The 18,508-nt window shown below is 35.4% G+C and overlaps 1 protein-coding gene and 2 long non-coding RNA genes across 3 annotated transcripts in view; 1 reads left to right on the forward strand and 2 right to left on the reverse strand.

The window, feature by feature from the left end:
• The window catches only part of LOC131692325 (uncharacterized), a 33,702-nt gene extending 24,805 nt beyond the window's left edge, over positions 1–8,897 (reverse strand). The window contains exon 1 of the mRNA XM_058979308.1: positions 8,882–8,897. The gene's annotated coding sequence lies outside the window, so the exon portion shown is untranslated. The remainder of the gene's footprint in view (positions 1–8,881) is intronic.
• Positions 8,898–9,293: 396 nt separating this feature from the next.
• LOC131692326 (uncharacterized) lies at positions 9,294–9,968 on the forward strand. The gene is made up of 2 exons (XR_009305959.1): positions 9,294–9,539; positions 9,626–9,968. It is a non-coding gene; the product is annotated as an uncharacterized LOC131692326 (long non-coding RNA).
• A 1,838-nt stretch (positions 9,969–11,806) lies between these two features.
• Positions 11,807–12,687, reverse strand: LOC131692327 (uncharacterized). Its single transcript, XR_009305960.1, has 2 exons — positions 12,237–12,687; positions 11,807–12,150 (listed from the first exon to the last, which is right to left on the reverse strand). It is a non-coding gene; the product is annotated as an uncharacterized LOC131692327 (long non-coding RNA).
• Positions 12,688–18,508: the final 5,821 nt, after the last annotated feature.

Raw genomic sequence — 18,508 nt, forward strand, 5'->3', positions numbered from 1 at the left:
GAACAAAGCACACCTCGAGAGGATGCACAATGGGTAGTATTGCGTCGCACTAGATAGGAGAGAGGATGATTGAAGGGAAGGGAAAACTGCCTAGCTAGGTTGAAACGAATATCGGAATGAGAAACTGAAGGAGGTTTGTATAAATAAAGGTAGTGATGTAGCGAAAATGTGCTGTTTGTGATATAGCAGAAAACTACATCCCGTAGGGTAAATGTACTGATTGTCGTCTTGGTGAAGTTTTTCAGTTCTAGTTAAATCGTGTCGTGTTAGTTTTTTTGGTTGTTTTGTTTTTTACTGGGGAGGTTGGCCCCGATACCATCCAGAATCACTCTCTAGTCGAACTCTGGTTGATCGAATTGGCGGTTTGGACTTTGCCAGTGATGATAACAACCCGCGAGTGTAATCTTCGTTTCGGAATAAATTCGCATTAGCCGTTTCGGATTATCTTTGGCTCGTACAGCACGCGGATCATCGACGCGGACGGACTGTGTCTCCAGCTAGCTTGCTTCCTTCCTAAAGAGAGGAAAACCAGAACCTTCTCCCGAGGGGTCTCACTAGGCCGGGCAGCTCTATAACAGGTGGGTGGTCTCTCAACTGAGAGTGGCGCATAAACCACCCGCTTACCTACCTCGGAAGCTCGTTAGGCTGGCCAGTTACAAGATAAGAAAAATATGCTAAAGAAGGAATTTACTCGAATTTGACTTGAACGTAGGCTAGACCCCACCAAACGATTTTGATAGTGTTTGTTTGACAGATTCGTATTGGTATTCGTCTGCGGAAATTTGCGGCTTCCATACCAAAATATTGCTTTTTGGGCACTAAAACATTCGATAACTTCTAAGTTGTAAGAGATACAAATAAACTTACATTACAAAAATTCTGTATTTTCTTATGCTGAACAAAATATTGGAACATTTTGAAATTCTACAAAATTACCAGGAAAAGTATTTTTAAAAAGCAATTTTCAGGGGTATATCAAATGAATCTTCACAAATGTAATTTAAAATCGACAGATAGACACATAGTCTCTTCAGCGAAGACAACTTTGCCAAAGAAAGTTTTTTTTATTTTCATAAATGACCAAACAAAAACTTGCTGCTCAGCTTTAGAGGGATTAATCACCCAACTAATACTTTTTAAATGCAAAAAAAAATATAAATAAACTTTGCTGAAGACACAATAGCTAAAAAATGTTTTTCGTGGTTCAAAGAATTTCTTTCACCTTTTTGCCACTTTGGAAACACTGTGCACTGGTGGATCCTCCTGTGAATTGAAAATGTCCAAAACTATCGATTTTCAACTGCCAACAACCTGCCCTTCAATATAAAAAGTTCGCGAAAAGTTGAAAAAAATTATATTTTGACGCACCGACGGTACATTGAAAATGCCCAAAACTATTGATTTTCACTTATCAATAACTTATTCAATATAATAAACTTTCCCCAAAAGTTGGAAAAATCCGTTTTGACACATCGTCGAACCCCCTGTGCATTGAAAATGTCCAAAACTATTGATTGTCAACTGCCAATAACTTTCCCTTCAATATAAAACTCTCCCGAAAAGTTGACAAAAAATTCCATTTTGACACATCGTCGGACCCCCCTGTGCATAGAAAATGTCCAAAACTATTGATTTTCAACTGCCAACAACATGTCCTCCAATAGTTATTTATTTCAAAACAATTGAAAGTTAACCGCATCAACTTCAACTCCAATAAACGGGAAAGTAACGCAAAATGTATCGCGATAACCACCGATGAATTATCGACGACGACGATGAATCCGACGATAAATTATCGTTAACGGAGTTTCCGATGACGTTGACGGGTGGTTAACGTTATCGACGATGACGATTAATTATCGATTAACAACCCTGGCCACAACCCGTATCTCCGGAACCAGATATCGGATCGAGATGAAATTTAATAACCATTTACGGGGATAAAAAACCTTTTATTTGAGACTAAGTTTGGTCAAACTGGTCAAGCCTGTGTCAAATCTCTGAAAAAACCGATGTGACTGTTATTCTGAATTTGGATGCTACCGCCGCGGCTTCCCGTGCCGATGATGGTGGCCAATGTGGCCAAAGAGACTTTGAATAGTTGTTAGTGACCTAGTAATACAATACTAAGCAGTTGTGGACACATTTTGGAAAAAAAATCACCTTAACACATTCATTGAAGAATTTCTTAAAATCGAGATTGCTGCGTGATCGTGCTCGTCACCCTGTAAATCCGAAACCGGATCTCGGATCCAGTAAAAATTCAATATCAGCCGATAGGAACGTTGTACCTTTCATTTGAGACTAAGTTTGTGAAAATCAATTCAGCCATCTCTGAGAAAATTGGATGAGATTGCGGTCACATACACGCACACAGACGCACATGCACACATACTGACATATGCAAAACTCGACGAACTGAATCGAATGGTATATGACACTCGGCCCTCCGTATGCTATCAAAATGTTATTTTCAGTTTGCTAAGAAGCAAGACCTAAAATTTCAACATGCACTCAGAAAATATATTTTTCTTCGCGGACCCCCAGCAACGACTTCGCGGCCCCCTAGGGGTCCACGAAACCCATGTTGAGAATCACTGATCGAAAGTAAATAGAACGTTGCAGTTTCCTAATAATTACCTAAAGGGGGGGGGTGGTAAAGGGTTGCTTGCGTTTTTTTAGAAATTTGGGTGAAACGAATTGATCGAAACTTTTGTACATTATACAGCATAACTATTGCTATTTTCACAAATAAATCCGCTATTTTATGAGTAGGAAGCCACCTTAATTGAAAAATTCTCCTGAAAACTCAACGTAGAGTTTAGGTACGTTTTACATACAATGTGTGTGCAAAGTTTGAAATAAATCGGTTAAACAGTTTTTGAACGGCAGTTAACACTGCAAATCATGTTTTTACCAGATACGTTCCCCAAAAAGCTTTGTCGCCGAGTCGCTTGTCAATATTTTTGCATAGAAAAATTACAGAATATTATTGAAATAATGCAATATAGGGTAACCAACCTAATTTGGACTCCTACATATTTTGGACCCTCTTAATGTATTTGCCTCCAATAGACCTTTCTCGTCAAAAAATTTTATAAGCTGAAATGCTTCATTTTTCATCCTTAAATCGATTCTGCATATTCTCGTGAGAATTTGATACCTCCAACTATTGAAAAAATCAAAAAATCTTCGAAGTGCCCATTTCACCCAGCATTCTCATGCCTTATCTTACCTTGTTTCCCCATACTATTACACCATTTGGATGAATTTTTCGTGGGGAATAAAAAAAAATTCCTGTCAGTTACGGCAAGTAGCCCAGAACAAAGTTTTAATAGCCCGCCGCTTTCCAGCGTTCTTTTAAACTTGCCTAATCGCCATTTCGTTTACTGGGTTGCTATGCTGTAAATGAATTCATTTGAGTGCAGGAATGCCAGGTGCCCAGATTAATCTGTGTTTTACAGATGTTCAATATTTTGCAAAGATTTTTGAAATGGTACAGATTTCCACAGTTTTCTGTTATAATGAACATACTAGCACAGATTTCTCAATTTTTAGTACCTCGTGTAACAAGAAACTATAAAAAAGGTCTTGGCGGCTTCTTAATTTGAGACAAAACCCGCCAGATTTTTACAAATGCTGCGCACGGATATAAAAATATTACCTGGCAGCCATGTTTGAGTCTGTCAAAAATATTGTTTTGATATGAGTGAACTCTCTCTTAGCCGTCCGCAAGTGACACAACAAGGAACTCTCTGCTAAAATGAAAAGAAACTAAAATATTAATCCACAATCATTCTCTCTCAAACCGTTGAAGCGACAACATCGGAAAATAAAACGGGCTTGTGGATTTAGGCGCGAACACGTGGAAAATTTTTCCATAGATTATTTTGGTGATACGAAGAGGTGTAAATATACTGTGTGGAAGTAAGTTTATTCACTCCATTTGATTGATTATTCATAGATTTAGAGCTATTGAAGATAAGATTATAGTGCGAGACGCTGTGTAAAAAGCGTGTGTATGATTGTCGACGACGACGAAGATGGCGATAACTCTTTCTTCGGAGGAGCATACGCCATGAAAGAGAAAAGGAAATTGAACCAGAATCTGACAGAACAAGAACGCGACGGTGAGACGGACGAAAAGAAGACAAAACGAAACAAAACCAATCCAAACACGATGAAAAATAAATCGGAATACGACAAAAACCGGGATTTACTAAAAAAAAAAACCAACAAATCAACAAAATTCGGACAATACAAATAAGAATACTGAAAAACCAAGCAAACAAAAACCTAACGGAGCGGACGGAAAATACAATGATGGTTGGGTAAGAAATACTATCGACACGACCTTTATACTAGAATACAGGAGGACAGAAACACCAACAGAACAGCAGAATAACAGAGAATTTCAACAAAAAGAAAAATACCCCCACCCAATGGAGGTAGCGAAAATGCTACAAAACATTGGTGTAAAAAAATATCTAGAGCTGAAAACAGTCGGCAGAGGCCGTTTTCAGATAACATTCGAGAGACGCAGAACAGCTTATAAACTCGAAACTGCTCGAGGACAAATTTGGATTTACTTGGTTCGTCCCAACTAGATTTAAAGAAAGCATTGGTGTAGTACGTAACGTCCCGCCTTCACTTTCAGTAGATGAAATTCTAGAAAACATAGTAGCTGACAACATTAAAATAACAAAAATTGAAAGAATCAATAGGAAAATAGCTGAAAACTCATTCAAACCAACCTACTCAATAAAAATATTTGTAAAAGGACAAAAATTACCAGATTCAGTCAAAATTTACGGAATTAACTCATTTTGTGAACCATACATCTTCCCTCTTAAAATATGTAACAATTGCTGGCGTTACGGACATAGAAACATCTATTGCAAATCGAAGCAACCTCGTTGTTGCAATTGCGGACTTGAACACAACGAAAAGGAATGCACAGCAACCGTCGCTGTCTGTGTGAATTGCCAGGGTACACACAAAGCATCTGACGAAAGCTGCCCGGAAAGACATAGACAAGACGAGATTAGGAAAGACATGGCAGTCAACAAAACTTCTTACTTCGAAGCTTCACGAAAATACACAAAACCAACTAACACATCCGTTCAACAAAGAATACAATCACTAAAAGAATGCCCGGCACTTCCAAACGTGCAAATACAAGATAGTTGCCCAATTCAAAATAAACAAGAGAGACGAAAATTCGAACCACAACCAAAAACATTCCCACAACCGGAGAAAATAACAGAAATACCGCAAACATTTGAGCCAAATCCCTACAAAACAACTGAAATTGAAATAATAGCCAAGCAAATCAAAGATGAAATAATGAAACAGTTCAATATGACAAATATAATTGATAAAATAAAAGCTATACAGAACACAATCATGCAAAATACAAACAAAACTGATGCAATTGAACAGGACTTACTATTAATAAACATAAGCAACCAACTAAATTCAATAATTCAACCCGAATAAAATCATTAAAATGAAAAGAACCAATAACACTCCCTGTTTAAACACATAGATATTACTTTTACGCACAATGCATCAAAACACAAACAGAAACATTACTATAATACAAAACAATGTCACAAGTATTAGACCATTAGACACCAGAGAGTTATTAAAAGAATATTTGAACAGGGAAAAAATAGACATAGCAATACTAAGTGAAATATGGTTGAAACCTAAAGAAACCTTTAGATTTCCTGGTTATAACTTCATTGCAGAAGTTTGCACTACCGGATATGGAGGAGTAGGTTTTTTAATTAAAAAAGATATAATAGTGAAAGAAGTCAAACTACCTAAGTTACACCCGATAGAGGCAATATCCATAGAAACAATTAACACTATACCCAAACTCCTAATAACATCACTTTACATACCACCAGCACCAATAAATAACAACGACATTAAAACTCCTTTACAAACTTTATTAAATACTCTAGAACAATATAATGGACACTCAATACTAGCAGGAGACTTTAACGCCCATAACCAGCTCTGGAACCATAGCCATCAGAATTGTCCAAGAGGAGAACTAATCGAAAAATTAATAGAGAACGCAAACTGTATACTACTGAACGACGGCACTAGCACCCTGATAAAAGCACCGAATACAATACCTTCAGCGATAGATTTAACATTTGTAACTTCCAATCTAGCTAGCAAAGTTAATTGGACTGTAATCAACGAAGATTTTAACAGTAACCACAGAGTCATCAAAATCGAAATAGAAAATACAGCTCCACAACAAATCCCAACTAAACACTTGAACAAAAACCAAGCAATACAAAGAATCAACCAACTACAACCCCACATGATCCACACACCAGCAGACATTTCACCGATAATCAAAGAACAAATAGAGCCATCTAAATACTACCTAAAAATAAAAAATAAAACCATAACTCCAAAGAAGTGGTGGACAGCAGAAATAGAACAATTATTAAAAATAAAAAATAATAAACTCAAGGAATTCCATAAAAACAACACAATTGAAAATCTCGTAAACTTCAAACAAGCAAGGGCCATACTTAAAAGGAAAATACGCACAGAAAAACGAAAATGCTGGAATGAACTAATAAATACAATAGATCCGAATATGAACCAAAAAGAGTTATGGAACACGGTTAGAATGATAAACGGAGGCAGACCTGCAAAAAACAACCAATTCTTATTAAACAGTCCACAGTTGGCAAACATATTCATGCACCAAAATTTTCCTACCATCACAAAAGAAATAGAATACAACCCAAAACCAGTTTCTAGTCACATCAAAATAAACTTCACAGAAATCCTGAACATAATAAAATCAAAAAAAGATCATTCAACACCCGGTGTAGACGAATTTTCATTCTATATATTCAAAAACATGAATTTAAAATTACAAATCAGAATAATAGAACTGTTGAACGAAGTACTGAAGACATGTCGAATTCCAGAAGAATGGAGAGCAATAAAAATCACTCCATTATTAAAACCTGGCAAAGATCAAACAATAGCAACCTCCTATAGACCACTATCAATTATAAGTATCCTCATTAAAATAATTAACAATGCAGTAAAAATCAAACTCTCAGACTATCTAACGCAAAACAATATTATTCCCATTAATTCATTTGGTTTCAAACAACGTACGTCAGCTATCACCTGTGTAAATACAATAGTCTCCAGAATACACCAAGCGAAAAGAGAAGGAAAAATAATCATAGCCACATTTATCGATCTCAGCAAAGCTTTTGACAACGTAAAAGTAGACATTCTACTGAATGTATTGATTGAAGAGAAAATCCCATATGAAATAACAAACTGGATATATGAATATTTAAAAACAAGGAAAATGATTTTAACCCTCCACGACGGGACGGAAATAGTAAACACAACAAACAAGGGACTCCCCCAAGACTGTCCACTCTCACCATTGCTGTTCAACATATATACGAAAATAATGAATTCAACAGTTAAAGAAGCTGAGGAACTAATACAGTTTGCAGACGATTTCACAGCACTTTCAACAGGTATTAATGTAGCTTCAGCAGCCAACAAAATGTGCAGATTTCTGGATAGATTATCTACAAGCTTTAAAAGTATAGGTATGGAAATAAACCCGGGTAAATCAGCTTCCATAATATTTACAAACAAATTTAATCCAAATGTTAGTATTAAAATACAAAATAGCCCAATCCCCATTGTAACCAGTCATAGAATATTAGGTATACAATTAGATCACAAACTATCATACAAAAACCATATTACAAGTACAATAATAAAGGCTAAGAAAAAGATTAACATTTTGAAAATGATAAGTAAAAAAAGAAATGGAGCACACCCTGACCAAATGCTAAGATTATCCAAAGCAATAGTGAGGCCACATTTAGATTATGGTTTATCAATAATAGCAGCAGCACCAAAAACAGTTTTTTCAAAATTAGAATCAGTGCATCATCTATCATTACGTACATCACTCGGATTACTTCAGTCCACACCAAATCATGTATTACTATACGAAGCAGGAGAATTACCTCTCAAGCTCAGAGCCGAATACCTAACAATGAAACAAATTTCAAAAATGATGTACTTTAACAATAGTCCTATAGTTGAAACACTCTATAATATCATGAGTATGGATCAAATCCCAAAACACACATCATATCTAGAGAAAGCAGCAGCACTTAATAACTACCATTTCTATTAAATGGAAAAACGAAAAATCCTAGAAACAAATAAAGACGAATTACAAAGAAAATTAACAATAAACAGTGAAATACGCGGACTACAAAAAACAACCTGCCGATAAAATTACAAAAACAAATAGTGGAAGAACTGATACAAGAAAAATATCAACACTATTATCATATATACACAGACGGATCAATAATTGATAACAAAGTAGGATACGGATACTATGACCCTCAGGAAAGAATCTCATATAGTGGCAGATTAAAATCAGGATTCACGATAATGAACGCTGAAATTACTACCATATTACGGGCGACAGAATATGTAAAACAAAAGGGAATCAAAAAGGTGACAATATTCACAGATTCACAAAGTGCTTGCAAATTACTACAAAAACAGAATAAAAACGAAAACAATCTAATCACAGAATTTTTGAACAACATAATGCAATCAGAAATAAACATAATTTATATCCAATGGATCCCAGGACACATAGGACAAACAGAAAACGATAGAGCAGATCACGCAGCTAAATTGGGCACCAAACGAAATATAATAGATGACATAAACTTCTGTTTGGGAGGTTCACAATTGAAAGTTAGAAACGAACTGATGCAAATATGGCAAGAACATTACACTAAGACTTCGGAAGAAAAAGGGAGATTTCACTACGAACACGCAAAACAAGTATCACTACATCCCTGGTTTAAAAACAGACTACTAACAAAGGCTAACTTACAAACAATAGACATAATAAGACTGACTAGAATTAGAACAGGACATACAGCCACAAAAGAACGACTAGCTAAATGGAACTTGATTGCAAATGACCGATGCGAACAATGCGCAATAACTGAAGACATCACTCACCTTTTGTACGACTGTCAAAAGTTCAATTTCATTAGAATCTCTTTCTCATATTTAAGTAATAAAAAACCGCTCACAGAAATCCTTGCAGAAACAAAACCAGAAACATATGAATCAATAGCTCAGTATCTACGAAAGATTAACAAAAATGTTTGAGTTATAGTAACCAAATACAAAAAAATCAACCATAAAAACCAAAATACACCAAGAAAAACCCACACACTACATTTGCTCACAGATCACCAAAATATATTCGAAACGTATATAAATTGATGCATTTAGCAACACAACAATCCACAAGACCTGGCTTTATGGACCGACAGGTCTGAGCCATAAAGAGAGAAAAAAAAAATTAATCCACATTATTTTTTTCTGCTGCACGTAGGCACGGAAGAGCCTAAAAGATAATATTAACATATGTTCGATGTAACGGTGAGCGTATTCAGGTCAATGAAATGGCATTTAAGGTAGGTCCCAACTGAATCTGATAATTTGTGTAACCGTTTTTATTTCAAAATGCATTTACTAAATCGTTCTTTCGTTGCTTCGACAGAACAGTAATAAGCAAACATTGGAACTTGATAGCTATCGGTGTTACGTTTTTTCTTAATACTCGTGTCAGCCAATGGTTCGGCCAAGCAATTTCAGGAATATACACCGGCTCACCAGTGTTTTTCGAATGACGGAAAGTTAAATCGCTTCAGCAGGCACCGCAGGCACCAGCATACATCTCGATCGGGTGTGATTAGCCAAAATAACTGCAATGTACAATCAACAGAAGACTATTGACAACGTTCCGTGGTGCGTCAACTGAAATTACAGTGTATATTACATTTGTGATACTAAGCACCAATAAATGCCTTCTGGACCTGTATGCCAGAACCGTGCCATATCTAGAGGGTGCCTCCTGCTTCAGTGCTGCAGCAGCAGAAATGGATTTAAGTAGAATTGATACTGCCGATGTGTCAGTAACTATTCTATTAACTTTGCTTTTTTCGAAACAAATTTGCTAGAGTTGGTCGCGGGATTTTGATAGCCGACACCACTTTAGGCGTTAGATCTGGAGTTTTCTTGACTTGCTGGGTTGGTTGATAATTGTTAACCGAAAGCACTCCGCGGTCAAACCAGTTCCGGAACCCTGAATAGATTCCAGTTCACATACCATAACTGATTTCGACTCAATCGGTTGTTACATTTGATCTGGAATCCATTCAGGATTCCGAATCGATTGCCGAATGAGTTGACCGGGACCAGGTTAGAAAGTGAACGGCATATAATCCCAGTTGGCATAATTGATGCTATTGGAAAAAAGTAAGCGTTAAACCGAAAAAAACTCATTCTACGGATTGTACGCAGTGTTAGGTTATGTTTATGTTTACAATGTAAACATAAACATAACCTAAGACTACGCTCAAATAGCTAATAAGCTTGAATGAACATGCGATCACATTTCACCAAAATTAATTATCAGTGTTGACAACAATTTAACAGCAATTTGGTTAAACAGTGCTGCCGAAACAGAAATTTTGCATCTCACCATTCTTGACTTGGTGAAAAATATATTCAACATTCTTGCATTTTTCAAAGTTTCAAAAATCGTAAAAAAATGAGCACACATCTCAAAATTTTCATTTTATCGGGAATGGTCTTAGAAATGCTTAATCTTTGAATTAAAAATAGAAAAAATGGAGGTTAGGTCTGACGTTACGTACCGGCGACGGAAGCCTGATGTATCGTGTAAATCGCACTTCTACTAGCCATCAGGAGAGCGAACCGTTTTGTGTCCGTCGACGAGCTTGAAATTCCACGAATCGCCAACTGGCCGCGTGAAAGATGTCTTCTTGAATGTATTTGGTAATCCTATGGATTATTTCCTCTGGGTATGGGGTAATTCCTTTCTGGAATCAATAAATTTGGATGTCTATCAAGTTTATTTTGAAACTTAATGCTACTTCGCTCAACTGGTAACTCTATCCTCCGCTTCATCACACTTCGTCACGAAATCAACATACCCCACAAAATGCTACGTCAGTTGTGCTTGGCCCCTTTTGTCTTAATGTGAAATAAAGTATGACTCGCACTATACATCAGCTTCCGTCAACGAAAAATAACGTGAACTAAACGCATCGTTACATTCAGATAAGTTGGAATTCATGCTTCTGTAAGCCAAAACATTCCATGCCGATGACGTGAACGGTTTCACGTCATTTTCATTTACCGGTTGCATACTCTAGGGTGATGGACGACTGACGGATCGTGTAATTCGCACTCATGATTGAATAACAAAATGGGCAAAAAATGTAACGCTTGTAAGAGCAAATCAAAAATGTCAAACGTGAGACTAATATTTTATTCAATGCGTTATGCATATGGAACTTTATAAAACAAGGTTGCAATAACAAAACAAATATAAAATATTCTTGATAGTATAAGTATTGTATATTTTATTCCTTTTTAGACAACTATCGATGTGGCATATTAACATAACCCATAAATCTTTTCGTGCATTTCTTATGTTGTCTTTCCTTGAAAACGAGTTAGGTTCTAACCCTAACTGCTGTCAAAATGTATAAACTAACAGCGTTTGAAGTTAGAACCAGACCCAGTTTCGGGGTCATACAAAAACGGCAATAATTATAGTTTTACTTAATAGAATAGTTACTGACACATCGGCAGTATCAATTCTACTTAAATCCATTTCTGCTGCTGCAGCACTGAAGCAGGAGGCACCCTCTAGATATGGCACGGTTCTGGCATACAGGTCCAGAAGGCATTTATTGGTGCTTAGTATCACAAATGTAATATACACTGTAATTTCAGTTGACGCACCACGGAACGTTGTCAATAGTCTTCTGTTGATTGTACATTGCAGTTATTTTGGCTAATCACACCCGATCGAGATGTATGCTGGTGCCTGCGGTGCCTGCTGGAGCGATTTAACTTTCCGTCATTCGAAAAACACTGGTGAGCCGGTGTATATTCCTGAAATTGCTTGGCCGAACCATTGGCTGAAACGAGTATTACGAAAAAAACGTAACACCAATAGCTATCAAGTTCCAATGTTTGCTTATTACTGTTCTGTCGAAGCAACGAAAGAACGATTTAGTAAATGCATTTTGAAATGAAAACGGTTACACAAATTATCAGACTCAGTTGGGACCTACCTTAAATGCCATTTCATTGACCTGAATACGCTCACCGTTACATCGAACATATGTTAATATTATCTTTTAGGCTCTTCCGTGCCTACGTGCAACAGAAAAAAATAATGTGGATTAATATTTTAGTTTCTTTTCATTTTAGCAGAAAGTTCCTTGTTGTGTCACTTGCGGACGGCTAAGAGAGAGTTCACTCATATCAAAACAATATTTTTGACAAACTCAAACATGGCTGCCAGGTAATATTTTTATATCCGTGCGCAGCATTTGTAAAAATCTGGCGGGTTTTGTCTCAAATTAAGAAGCCGCCAAGACCTTTTTTATAGTTTCTTGTTACACGAGGTACTAAAAATTGAGAAATCTGTGCTAGTATGTTCATTATAACAGAAAACTGTGGAAATCTGTACCATTTCAAAAATCTTTGCAAAATATTGAACATCTGTAAAACACAGATTAATCTGGGCACCTGGCATTCCTGCACTCAAATGAATTCATTTACAGCATAGCAACCCAGTAAACGAAATGGCGATTAGGCAAGTTTAAAAGAACGCTGGCAAGCGGCGAATAGCCCGCCAGAACTTTGTTCTGGGCTACTTGCCGTAACTGACAGGAATTTTTTTTATTCCCCACGAAAAATTCATCCAAATGGTGTAATAGTATGGGGAAACAAGGTAAGATAAGGCATAAGAATGCTGGGTGAAATGGGCACTTCGAAGATTTTTTGATTTTTTCAATAGTTGGAGGTATCAAATTCTCACGAGAATACGCAGAATCGATTTAAGGATGAAAAATGAAGCATTTCAGCTTATAAAATTTTTTGACGAGAAAGGTCTATTATAATATTTTTTTACCGATTTAATTAGTTTGTCTGATTTGGTATTATGCATGTTACGTGTTTGAAAAGGTTTCTTCGTAATGTTTTATCTAAAAAATCTTAAATAAATGGTGTCCACAATATGTCTTAAAAAATTGATATCAACTTATTTTGGACACCCCTCGATTTTCTTTCTTAACAGCTATTTGTTTATCGAGTTAGAATAATCAAAAAGTGAAAAATTTCGTAACAGTAGGTCGCCTGCTATTTTTGGTCAAATTATTTAAAAATGTTCAAACCTATGGATGTCGAAAATCAAACGATTGAGGAACATTTCATTGAAGACCATAATATGACCAAAGAGTAGACTTCTGAAATCCATGTTGAAGAATATTTGTAGTTCGTTGTTGAATTAGACGAGCTATATGTTGACAAATCTAAGAGACATATCACAGCTAAATAATGATAATAAGAGTGTGCTTGCTGAATTCCTAGAATCGCCTGAAACACTCACACGAACAGGAACATCACGATTCAAGCGACGTAGTCCTGCTGTTTTAACATTGCGCCGAACAGTTGAGTACCACAAGGCGAAAACTGAAGAAAAAAGGAGAGTGAAGGAAGAGAAATAAAGAAAAACTGAGCTTAGAAAGAATAACAAGAAACCACCTCGTAAACAAAATAATTAAAAATTAATATTTAGTACAAGAAGATTCCTGACGAACTTTGAACCTTGATTTATCATCCGCTTGAGGATGTTACTCCGTAATACTGGTACAGATGAATTGTTACACGAAATATATTATTGTTAACACTATTGCATAACATTTAATGCTGCTTTGTTAAGTCTGCAGTACAGGCCCGTAGCCAGGAGTTTATTTCGGGAGGGGCTTAAAAAATTATTGTATAAAGCTTTTTTATTTCGATTATACAGGTTTTAACCTTATGGTTATTCGCCTCTTTTTGGGTTAGAAAATTTCTTTAGAAAAATTTCTAACCCTACATGTGCGGGATTGATGAACGAACCGTGATGAGCTGCGTAAAAGGTAATCAATTTACCAACTACGCTTTACCCGCTCCTGCATAAAGCTTTTAGTTCTAATTACTTCATATTGTCACTAGAAACTAAACGAAATTTTGAAAAGTTCTTAATGAAAACAAAGCCAAATCTAAGACAATCCATGTTCTTTGTCACAAGAAAGGCTATAGTACATCAACGAATTATTGATGTTTAATTTGATTTTTATTATTTATTTTTATTTACAAGTTACAATTTACTCTCGTTGCAACAATGGATATTCTAGAGTTCTCAGTATTTATGCGCTAACCGAATATGACAATCCTTGACAGTGCTGGAAAACGCAAGGTGTTCTAAGCTACACGTTTAAAAGGTGTAGATGACGCTAAATCGAAATGAGTAGAAAAATATCCATAAAATGTTCGATCGAAGAGAATGTCGAAATTTGCACAAAATCTTCTGATTTAGCAAACGAATTGTAGATGGTTCAACTTCTATTTTCTTGATCTGGCGTCCTGTAACTATTACCAGTTCTAATGCATCATGCTAACATAATTTTTTGGCATACCCCAGTTAGGAAGGAGGATCTTTGGTGATCAATAGGATCAAAATATATGGGTCATTCCACGTCTGATTTACAATCAAAATTTGAATTCCTTCCATTTTTTTTTCTTGCATTCATTAGTTAAAGTAATTGACACGTATTTTTTATTTTGGCTAAATATGATTTTTTTTCAAGTTATTAGTTTTTGAACTTTTGAAGTTTATAACATTGAACATTTTTCAATCACTTATAACTCGGAAACGATTCGATATATGGAAAAAAATATTAAATGAAAAAGTTGTGAGCTTACTGAAAAAATAGCAATTTCTTTTTGTTATATAACTTATGAAATTTGCAATTGTTTGAAACAAATTGAATTTTTTAAAGTTGGACCAATTTTTTACTTATTATTTTCTTTAAATATTAAAAATCATGTTAAAATAATTGTGCAAAAATTTGGGAGTGGATATCAAAATACTTTGCGAGATATTACAATTATAAACTTAAAACAAGGCAATTTTACACCAAACGCCTAGTGATAGGCCTATTGTAATTGAAATATCTCGTAAAATACTTCGAATTTCTTTCTGAAATTTGTACACAATCTTCTCGATATAATTATAAATTATTTGAAAAAGCTAAAAAGATTTTTTTGGCTCCACCCTGAAAAAAATTTGTTACTAATATTTGCATAATACATAAATTATTTAACAAAAACAAATATTACAAAAAAAAATCCGCCGAGATCTTCTGAAAACGCAGCTTTTATTATTTAATGCTTTTTTCCAGAAATCTAATAGTTTCTCAGTTATGAGGCAATGAAAAATGTCCAATTCTATTAAATTTATAAAACTTTAAAAAATCACTATATTATTAAAAGTCGATATTTGTATGTATGTGATTTATGGACTCCCAAACGGCTTAACCAATTGCCGTAAAAATTTATGCATAGTAGGAATTTGTTATGGAGCGTGTTTGTGTGCTATTGGTGGGGATTATCTGCCTACAAGAAGGCGCTTCGGAACAAATTATGGTTTCCTCCTATTTCGTTGAAAGTCGCATCAACGTGCGATGGGTATTAGCTAGTACTTTATAAAGTTCAAAAACTCATAACTTGAAAAAAAAAAGTCAAATTCAGCCAAAGTAAAAAAATCGTGTCTATAATTTTCAGCTAAAGAGTGCAAAAAAATTGAAGGGAACTAAAATTATAGTTGTAAATCGTGGAATGACTCGCATTCTGCAAATTTAAGACTTTTTTGGGGGTATTCTCATGTCAAAAGCAAATATTTTCTAAAGTCCCCCGAAATCAAATTTATTTTGATTACATATCTATATTAAGAAGATTATGTGAAAAATTCAGAATGGAACTCGAAGTGTTACGAGACATTTCAGTTATAACAGGCCTTTCGCTGGGCGTTTAGTGTAAAATTGCCATGTTTTATGTTTATAATTGTAATATCTCGCAAAGAATTCCACTGCCAAATTTTTACACAATCTTTTTAACACGATTTTAATACTTAAATAAAATAATAAATAAAAAATTTGGTCCAGCCTTAAAAAAATTCAATTTGTTGCAAATTTCATAAGTTATATAACAAAAAAATTGTGATTTTTTTGGTAAGCTTATTTGAAAACGCAACTTTTTTATTTAATATTTTTTTCCATATATCGAGTCGTTTCCGAGTTATCAGTGATTGAAAAATGTTCAATTTTATAGACTTCAAAAGTTCAAAAGCGAATAACTTGAAAAAAATATAATATTTAGCCAAACCAAAAAATACGTGTCAATTATTTTTAGCTAAAGAATGTAAGAAAACAGTTTGGAAGATGCTTGACGTTTATATTAAGCGCACATTGCTCTAATCTATTACAGAAATTCAATTTGCGTATGATTTAACTAACTTTCTTTATTCAGGCCAATATCTAGCATAAAATGAGTTTTGTTAGATACCATTACTAGCGATAAATGTTAATTTTGGGACAGTTTTTGTACTCAGTTTTCTATGAAACTTCTAATTTTTTATTATACAATTCGTTTACTTGAGTCGGTTCAATGCATTAGCTAAATGAAGCCTTGAGTCTTTAATATATTTCCACGATGTAAACAATGAAAATGATAAAACGCTAATGGTTGTCCAACAGATCTCGTGCGATTGACCTGTTTACTGATTGAGAAATATTTTTCATAACCAACCGCGTCTTGGTGGTCGTTCATATCAATCTTGTACACTTCCGTATTATTATCGTGGTAACTGCTATGGACATGGCAGTTCGCGAATATCTGATTTCATTTTTGTTTTGTCCCCTTACGGGCCACCAGTGTCGACTTCCTCAATGATGATGCTGACTGTTAATTTTGAGATACTAGACGCAGTTTTTGCCGTCAATATTATATGAACAGCAGCCACAAATTTGGCAATTGTTTGTTTTTCAGGTAATCGTATTGGAGACTATGGATGTGCAAAGATGTAACGTGTATGATGATATTATCGCATTGCGTTTTGTGCGTGCAGGGTCAGCTAGGACGAAATCCTAGCTGACCCTACCCGTCTAATTCCTAGATGAGTCCTTTATAATAAATTACATTTTTTCCAAATGTGACAGGAATCTTTTAATAGCCACGGTTCAAAGAAGTTAAGTTTGTTTATTGGGGCTTTAACCTCCTGGTCGTTCGCCCGCGGTTCAAGTAAGAAGTATCAGATCTTGTAGACGAACATTGATTTTCTCATCATCCATATATATGAGAATCAACCACGTATTACAAGTTGCAAAATGACTGGTTTCGCCTAGGCTAATTTGTTGAGTAACATAAGTACTGAATGCCTGACAAGGTAGAACTCGTTAAAGGCGATGTTCGTAAGCATAACCTCTATTTTCACCTTCAGCAAATATTCCCCATCATGAAATTCGGTTATGCAAAAATTCCAGAAGTCAATAGCCTCCACGTTTGGCTGGAGCACCACTTCTTGCTTCTACGATTCAATCATCCGACGGATCACCCCAGCAAGAATTAAAGTAACAGTTTCTTTTGTTCTTCCGACGAGTCACACAATATGAAAGGAAGTGTGTTATCAGACTCGGCATACTGAGTAGATATCGTGACCGATGTCTTCGGTGGCTCGAAATAGCAATCTTCCTCACCATTCTCCCATTAATTTGTTGAAACCAAACAAGATACAATTTTTTTACGAGTTACCGAAAAACATGTTGCTTCTTAAATTTATTTTTGAAAAGTTTCGGGGGGGGCTTTAGCCCCCTAGCCCCCCCTCTGGCTACGTGCCTGCTGCAGTAACCTAATTCTACCAAAAGTTTTTCTATTTCTCAAAATAATAGAACTAAAAAAATACTTCATGCAGTCAGCCTTCCATATAAAGATTAATGACCATTTTTGATTGGCAGTCACTGATTTGCTTATGTTCTTCTTTCATGCATTAACCCTTAAAGGCGCAAACCATTTTTTTTTCAAATATGCTGACAATTGTCTCACAGTTTTAATACGTTACTATGATAATTTTGAGATGGTTTTCGCAATGTTGTTTTAAAACAACATTGCGCATTTAAGGGTTAAATATACTGCAAAGAGAACGAGTCAGTAGGTCAGTTTAGTAGAAAAAAACTTCACTGTTTCCAAAATATATTCAGTCATATTCAGTGTGTCCAAAATATGCTTGGAACACTGTCCGAATTAGTGTGGAAGGTCGTTGGTGGAAGGGTCCAAAATGTTAAAAATTTATGCTGTGAAGAAATGTTATTTTCGAGTTTATGTCAATGTATAAAACCTCCATTGACAGTTTTCTTTCAAGAACAGTAATTATGGAGCAGACTCGTACACTGAGCAAAAAGCATCTGAAAATTTCATAAGTCTCGGCATATGAACCAACCTTCTGACGATGTCATTGAAC

This window comes from Topomyia yanbarensis, chromosome 3 (assembly GCF_030247195.1).
Source record: "Topomyia yanbarensis strain Yona2022 chromosome 3, ASM3024719v1, whole genome shotgun sequence".
Lineage (NCBI taxonomy): Eukaryota > Metazoa > Arthropoda > Insecta > Diptera > Culicidae > Topomyia > Topomyia yanbarensis.